The 8,246-nt window shown below is 30.9% G+C and overlaps 1 long non-coding RNA gene and 1 other non-coding gene across 2 annotated transcripts in view; both read right to left on the bottom strand.

Annotated features, from left to right (window-relative positions):
• Positions 1-179: 179 nt before the first annotated feature.
• LOC117102452 overlaps positions 180-8,246 on the bottom strand; it is a 10,769-nt gene continuing 2,702 nt past the window's right edge. The window contains exons 2-4 of the long non-coding RNA XR_004444420.1: positions 3,814-3,885; positions 2,227-2,295; positions 180-1,522 (exon numbers count right to left, since the gene is read on the bottom strand). This is a non-coding gene — a long non-coding RNA (uncharacterized LOC117102452). The remainder of the gene's footprint in view (positions 1,523-2,226; positions 2,296-3,813; positions 3,886-8,246) is intronic.
• Positions 5,453-5,524, bottom strand: Trnat-agu. The gene has a single exon. It is a non-coding gene; the product is annotated as a tRNA-Thr (tRNA).

Below are 8,246 nucleotides of genomic sequence, written 5' to 3'. Positions count from 1 at the left end.
ATATAATATAATGTGTACTGATGCATATTTACATGTTATAGAAGTATTCACTTTGAGTGATCCCAGGAAAGAATTTGTATTGGCTCAAGAATAAGCTTTAGAATTTTAACACTGTGTACAAAAGAGGGGAGCCCCGGCTCCCACGGCTCCCCCCACCCCACTCCAGATACGTCCCTGTCGTTACTTCTGTATTTTGCACAAGATATGTACTATAGTACATATTTTGTGTAAAATACACATGAAGTAGGTAAAGTGAATTAAAAATACAATTGAGTTATATTTTCAATGGAACATCACAGCGATTAATTACTGGTTCCTAAAAATAAATCTAAACATTGAGCACTTTATTTGATACTACAGATGACAGAAAATATCAATGGTGCAAAGGCAGAAAATGTAAATTTGCTGACAAATACTTAATAGTTATAAGTTTATAAGAGATGATTATTGCATAGAAGAAACCTAAATACTCTATATTTAGTATCTGATATGTTTAATAGTTAAATTTGCTACTATACTCACGGAAGTGTCAATGCCCCTCATTTACATCATAATTTAAAAAAAATAAATTCCAATTATTTGGATATTCTTATCTCTATGTGTTAGGCAGACAATTGGTGACAATGAAAAAATACAAAACAAAAAAAGTTGAAAATTTAACAGCTTATTTTAAAATGACAGAGGAAAATTAAATGCAATATCGATTGAAAAAGAATTCACTAATTGACAGATCCTATGCAAAGAAATACTTAATAAACACAGGAACAGCACTTTAAAACAAATGACATATATTCACATTTATCAGTCTTATGGTCATACAGTTAAATTATTGCATATTTAGGTCTGACAATAAGATTCAAACATTACTTTACACTCAATGAACATTTCACTGTCACTACATACAATATAACATTAAAATCTTATCTTGTCTCAATCAATATGAAATCAAAAGAGTTTTTTGTTCTGTGAATGACATATCTCCCTTACACTAGACCTAGTACTAAAAATTGCTTTTCCTTTCTTCAATAACCCATCATCAAAAATTTAACATTGCTTCGATTTCCCTTAAAAAAACACTACTGGTCATTCCAAATAATGAATAACAATATATTCTATGAAAATTTTTCTATACTAATTTCTTTAGACTTAGAAGTTATTAATTAAAATATATACTTCTCTTTGCATAGCAGTTAAATTACAGACTCTACGGTTTTACTGCACTTCCTAATAAATAGGCCTAAATGACAAATAACACTTTTCAGACTAACAAATTTATTGCCAATGTTTGGATGAAAGCTTGTGTAATAAATGTGTTTCTCTAGAAAGTGCCGTGTGTTATTTACTTACTGCACTGTTAATCATCTACAGTAGGCTAACATGGCTATCCCTTCTACCTACTTTCATTAAAAAAAATAGTGGAACGTTTTATCATACAATAAGTTTGTAATTTAAATTCAAGGATCTTTAGATCAAACATCACATCCATCACACATGATAAGGTTTAGATTCAAAATTCCTTCAGCTGAAAGAATGAAAATATGTAAACATTATGGAGGCATAACAAAACTGAAATAGTAGTTTGCGGATATATCAAGTGATTAATTACTTGTTGCATTAAAAAAAAATTAAATTATTATTTGTTTAGTAGTTCAATTAATACTTCATTCATTCAATCAAAGAAATAGACAATTACAATAACAACAGATTAAAACCTTATTTTAACATTTAAAAAAAAGAAGATACATAATTTATTTCTCAAAGCATATCCATTTAAAAAAAAAAACTTATATAAATGATAGGCAAAACTTACAGTAGGTCAATTTCATTTTAGTAAGTCATTGACTGTTCAATGAGAATTGGTAATGAAAAAAAAATCTTTTTATTGTTCTAGAACCATGACATTATATGGCTCTATTACTGTAGTACTGAGCTGCACTATACTTCTAGGAAGTGGAGGTATTCTGTGAATTGTATGACAAGGGAAAAATAATCTTCTCTATTTCATAATACAGTACTGTAGGTTTGAGCATTACAAGTGCTGAGATATAAAGAATTATTTCTGGGGGATTTTTTTTTCTACTCATTTACGATTACATGCATTATGTAGGACCATGAATTTTGTAATATGCTGGACCATTCTCATTTGCCAGTATTGATCCAGATAGAGTACTAGTATATTAGTCTGAAATTCTGAAATTGTTAATAATTTTTGCAAAGTGAATTTACCTTAAACATGTTCTGTTAGCCATAAAACGTCGATTTGCTACCAATTTCACTGCTTGCACACACTGTTTTCTGTAGAGTTAAAGTGAGATTTAGTCACAAATCAATTACTGCATTTTTTCACAAGACAAATGAACATTGTCCCTGAGCCCAAACTCATCAATAATATAATTAAATATAATATAATCAACATTCAATGAGATTCAAGAGTTATTTTCCATTAAATTTAATTGTAAATAATTTGATTTGATATGTATTTTTAAATAAAAATCTATTGAATAAACCATTATTTTATTATTTTTCCAGTTTTCTAAATAAAATTTAAATGTTTTATTTAAATAATCATATTTTTTTTAACAATCCTAAATGTTTTTCGGTTTTGTATTTCTGTGTTTGTTGAGATCAAAGAAAATTAAAATAAATTGACATATGCTTGATTGATTGATTTATTGAATTTATTTGTAAAGAGAATCATTTAATAAATACATCATAACCACAAAAAAAAAGAAAAGATAGTTGACCCTAATTGCAAGGAAAAGCCAAAAAAAGTAAAACTTATTTCAATTGGGAAATTGTGTATTGCAAACACAAAAATTTAATTGTACTGTTTATCATGACAGAAAAAAAAAACAGTTTAAAAGACATAAAATGAATAAAAACAGGTGCAAAAAATGGCAGCAATAATGTAAAAAGATTATAACATTGTTACATTAAAATATCCCTGCATAGTTCATATACCTAGAAGCAAATAACAAACTTCATGTGTGGGATATGGACAAAATGAGGAGTTGAATAAAAACCACTGGCTAGTGATCTGGAGATCATTGGTTCGAGTCCCACCCGAGGACAACTTGCGATTTTTTTGCAATTGTTTTCACACGTACTGAGTATTCAGTGCACTTCCACGTTAGATAGGGAAAAACTACAACAATATTATAACAATTAAATACTTATCTACATATATTTTAAATTTTAGATTTATTGGTTTTAACATAAGATGTAGTCTATTGTACCTACACTTGGTATTTCTACATAATGTGATAATAAATAAAACATAACTCAATATAACCACCTTAGTCCTTTTTTTTTTAATGTTGTGAATTTCGGGTTAAATTTCCTGTTTGTTAATTTTTTCCAATATAATATAATATAATATAATATAATTTTTATTGCTGTATTGTACTTGTTTGTTTTTATGCCCTTTTTAATGAATTGTTCACTTTTGTATGTGTTGCTTTTATGACTAGTGTTTTAATCTTTTAACTTATGTAAAAATTGCTGCAATTCAGTATTTCACTGCGAGTGTGATTTTGAAATAAAGAAATTGAAATAAATCGGAAATTGAAATTATAAAGTTGTATGTCTTTATCTGTGAAGAATTGACAAACTGTAAAGTAATAATACTCTCGGAAATTATTTTTATGTTATTTTGTGTTTCATAAAACTGCTCTTTAATACATTCAGCAGACGACAGGCAGGCATTATTAGTTAATCAAGTGACCAATTTTAGAATAATTTATGTAATTACTGTATAAATAAGTACTAATATTTGTCTGATATTTAACAATTCTTGCAATCAGTGAACTTTACCTTAAACTTGTTCTGTTAGTCATGTATAAACTTGGATTTGCTCCACTTTTTACTTCTTGCATACACTATTTTCTGTAGAGAAAAGGCAAGATTTAGTCACAATTCAATCACTGCATTCTTTCACAAGACCAAAGAAGTCCAGTAAGAAAAGTCAAAATTAACATTCAAACTCATCAATAATATAATGAAATATAATATAATCAATAATGATTTAAAATTCAAATGTTATTTATTTATTAAATTAAATTTTGATATGATATAATGGTGTATTTTTATATAATACAGTAATAAACAAAGTATTAAAACTTGTGATATTTATATATTTTATTATGTAATTTCAATTAGTTATTAAAAAATACTGACCTATAGAATTTTATTATTTTTTTCAGTTTTGTAGAGTAAAGCAAATTAAAAAAATTTACCTACATAATTTTATCTTTTTTTTCAATTCTAAATATTTTACGGTTTTGCATTGAGTGTGTATTAAACTCAATCTACGGTATAGACATACAGCAAATACAGATTAAGTTCAGTTAAGGTGTGGCTAATTATTTAGCCACTACTGTAGTCAAGAGGACTATGTGGTTACTGGTTTCCATGGCATTCTATTGTATACTGAATTTTAATTAAAAAATATATATATTTCCAAAAAAAAAAAAATATACTGTATAAATTACTAGGACACACTACTGTAGCTACTGTATCATTGACTTGAGGAATATTTTTCTAGATAGTCGACATGCAGTCAATAGATAGGGATTGTTTCATCACTGTACTAAAGAATATAAAATAATTCAGTAAACTAGAAGAGAAAAAAAAATTGTATGTTTTTATATGTTAAGAATTGACAAAATGTAAAGTACTATATGAATACTCTCAGAAACTATGTTTTGTGTTTCATAAAACTGCTACTATAATAACTTAAATTCAGTAGCAAACTGGCTGGCGTTATTACGTTGGAGTAGGCCCATATCGGCCGCTACCTACAGCGGCCGCCCTCCAGAACGGCCGCCAATGCGTGTATATGTATGGAACGCCGATGACGCATTCACAATTAATAATACAATACCGGCCCGGCAGGTTAAATCGGCCCTCTTTTTCATTTTATATATAGGCCTACACATTATATAAAACTACTTAAAAAATAATTATTTAAAAAAAAAATTGAAGTCACATTAAGAATTGTAAACATCATAAAAATATAATAAAACCATTGCTCCAAACAAAACGTTCGATAGATTGAAGTTCTTCTCCAGTAAAGTATGGTAATCGTTTCTTATTATTATTATATATAAAGCTAGTTTGGATTTTATCTATTATATCATAATTTATATATAGGCCATATATATTTAATTATGTATACATATATATAATTTATATAAGAATAGGTTGAAAATTGGTTTCCTCCACTGAAGTATTTCATACATATGATATTCGTTTCTTAATTACTTATACTCAAAATATGTACACGATTCATGCTATCGATTCAAGTAATTGTTATTGTTGTCGTGATGGTATAGACAATAACTGGATTTGCGTCAGGAGAAACATGTATAGGTGTAATTTTGCCCTACCTGACGTGGAAATGTACCGAATACTCAGTACATTTGAAAACAACTGCGAAAAAAAAATCCCAAGTTGTTCTCGGGTGGGACTCGAACCCACGATCTCCAGATCACTAGCCTGGCATCATACCTCTAGACCACCGAGCTTGCGCCTGATGGCCAGGGTTGAATTCGAGTCCAAGTAAGCAGCGGGTACTGCAGTGTTGATAGTAATTGTTTTGTCGTGATGGAATAGACAATAACTGGATTTGCGTCAGGAGAAACATGTACAGGTGTAATTTTGCCCTACCTGACGTGGAAATATACCGAATACTCAGTACATTTGAAAACAACTGCGAAAAAAAATTCATGGTCAAACCAATAGTTCTGAATCATTTGTTATAATCTTTCGTCAGAAGTGGATGGCGCATCGGTTGTGGCTTGGATTCCCAACCTTGAGGTGGGGGTTCGTAACTGTCGCTGTGCAAGTGTCTTTTGCCATGGTTAATGGTCAAAATTGACAAGATTTTATTTATACGAAGTAACACATGCACTTGGCATCCAATGCCCAGTTTAAGGATGGAAAATATTCTGGTTTGAGGTTAAGTTTATTTGAATGATTTTCTTTTTCTTGTTTTGTGAATACTGTAGTGTGTCCCCTTAATAGGGGTGTTTCCTGTAGCGTTAAAAGATATATTTCCCCTCGTTTCACAGAAATGTGTCCGCTTAATAGGGGTGTCCCCTGAATAGGGGTGTCCAAAAGAAAGGGTTCTACTGTAACTCACATTGCCTAACGTTCAAGAATATCGTACTTAACATATCGACTATTTTAATGCAGATACCTATAAACACATTGTGTATAATATTTATTACCTAATATCAACAGAATTACAAACAAAAGTTTATTAATTATACCATGACTTAAATGTCAAATTATATTATGAAATATTGGACGTATTTAATGCCATCTGTGTTCGTAATATCAAACACGCTGTCAATTTGCTGCAGCCTGCCTTAGATTCACAAACAAAGAAATCCGTACAAGTTTATTTTAAGCAATTGTAGTGAGGGTTTGAGGACACTATAGGAAATATTAGCCGAAGGAGCCATTATTTCCTGAAAAAAATTGCCCGAAGCCCGCATGGCTGAAGGCAATTTTTAAAGAAAATAATAATTCCTGAGACTTCTTTTGCCTATAGTGTACGAATTTGCTTGACTATAATTGCTTTATAAGTCAGTTTTACTTGCCTGGACCGACCATAAAGTCAGTGACTGTATTTTTTCTCGAAGCTTTAAGAAATGTTTACAGTATTTCTTTGACGAATGTATCAAAATAGCATTACAAACAGTTCTTCTAACACAATACAAATTACAATAGTTATTCACCGTCTCCGTACTGTAGACCTAGTTGTTAATAAGTCTTTGTAAATGGTCTTAATTTAACTCATTTGCTTTTATGTTATTCGTTCTTTCGTCCGTTCGTTCGTCCGTGCGTTCGTTCGTTTATTTATTTATTTATTTATTACACTAGCGAAAAATTATTATACTTTAGGTTAGATTTAATGCTTTCAAAAAAATACTATTCACTATAGGAACACAGCCCGGCTTGAGATAAGCCACCTATTTCAGACTGGCAGGTGGATAAACCCGGTGAGTTGAGCCGGGTTTACCCCCTTAGCCTAAGTTCAGACTAGGTGGGGATAAGCCCGGCTCAAATCACCGGGTTTATCCACCTGCTAGTCTGAACTAAGTGGCTTATCTCAAGCCGGTAGGGGTGCGTGAGAGTTCCCACCACCTCAGCCCCACCCACCATGGTTGGGGCTGAGGTGCGAACATTTTGAGAATATGAAATTCTAGGTGCTTGGAAATTGCACTCTCATACCAATACCATATTAACAATATAACAAATATTATACTTAATACAATTTAAGGGGTGCGATCGCACTGTCTGCACTCCTTCCCCATACATCCGCCCAGCCACATTTATATCAACTGTAGGCCTAACTGCTCAGTTCGCCCAAAATCAAATTTTATCTATTTACTTATTTATTTTTAATTCAAAATATGTCCCTCGCGACAAAGCACAGAGCAGCTGACCATTGAGGCTGACAGGCTTGAGAATAGAGCATGCGCAAAATATGTTCGATAAGAATGATTATGAATAATTCATGAGATTTTAACAAACTATCCTATGTTAAGAAAATTCGCGTCCAGCACCGCGTATGGTCTTAAAGATGGGAATAATGAGGCCTGTGTCCCATTCATCTGGCACTGATGAACACTCAATGATACAAGTATAATGTACAGTGACTTATACATACCATTACCTCCGTTTTTCAGAAATTCATTTGTGATAGTGTCGATTTGTGATAGGTTTATTGATGAAATGACGTCTTTAACTGAGATTTTCACATCACTGAGACACTTTTCGTCTGTGACGGATGAGTTATCTGTCAATTTTTTAGTTTTGTAGCAAATATTACTTATTTCAATCACTTCTCCATCTCTATAGTCATTTATATTAACATTAATTTTACCAAATGTCTGACAATATTGGAGATGGTTTGACTCATAATAGATTTGTCGGTGGTAATACCATTGGTATTTGGTATCCTTCTTGAAGTTTGGTCATTCCTTCGTTTTTGTCTATTTAGGTGTGCCAAAAATCATTATCGTTATATCGTTATTGCTAGGACCACCGTTTTTCATTACATTAACACTCTTTTAATTATTTTTTTTTGTGTTTTTTTTGTGTGTTTTTTTTGTGTTTTTTGTTTTGTTTTGTTTTTTGTTTTATAGCATTTCTAACCTGTTTACGTTTATCTTGGTACCTGTTTTATAATTCATCTCTTTTACTTTCACTATATTTTTACATAGTGCCTATGGGTT

This window comes from Anneissia japonica, unplaced genomic scaffold (assembly GCF_011630105.1).
Source record: "Anneissia japonica isolate Jap-2015-1 unplaced genomic scaffold, ASM1163010v1 scaffold7892_len17337_cov128, whole genome shotgun sequence".
In the NCBI taxonomy this organism is placed as follows: Eukaryota; Metazoa; Echinodermata; class Crinoidea; order Comatulida; family Comatulidae; genus Anneissia; species Anneissia japonica.
The sequence above is the reverse complement of the archived record's forward strand: the minus strand, read 5'-3'. Positions and strand labels throughout refer to the sequence as shown.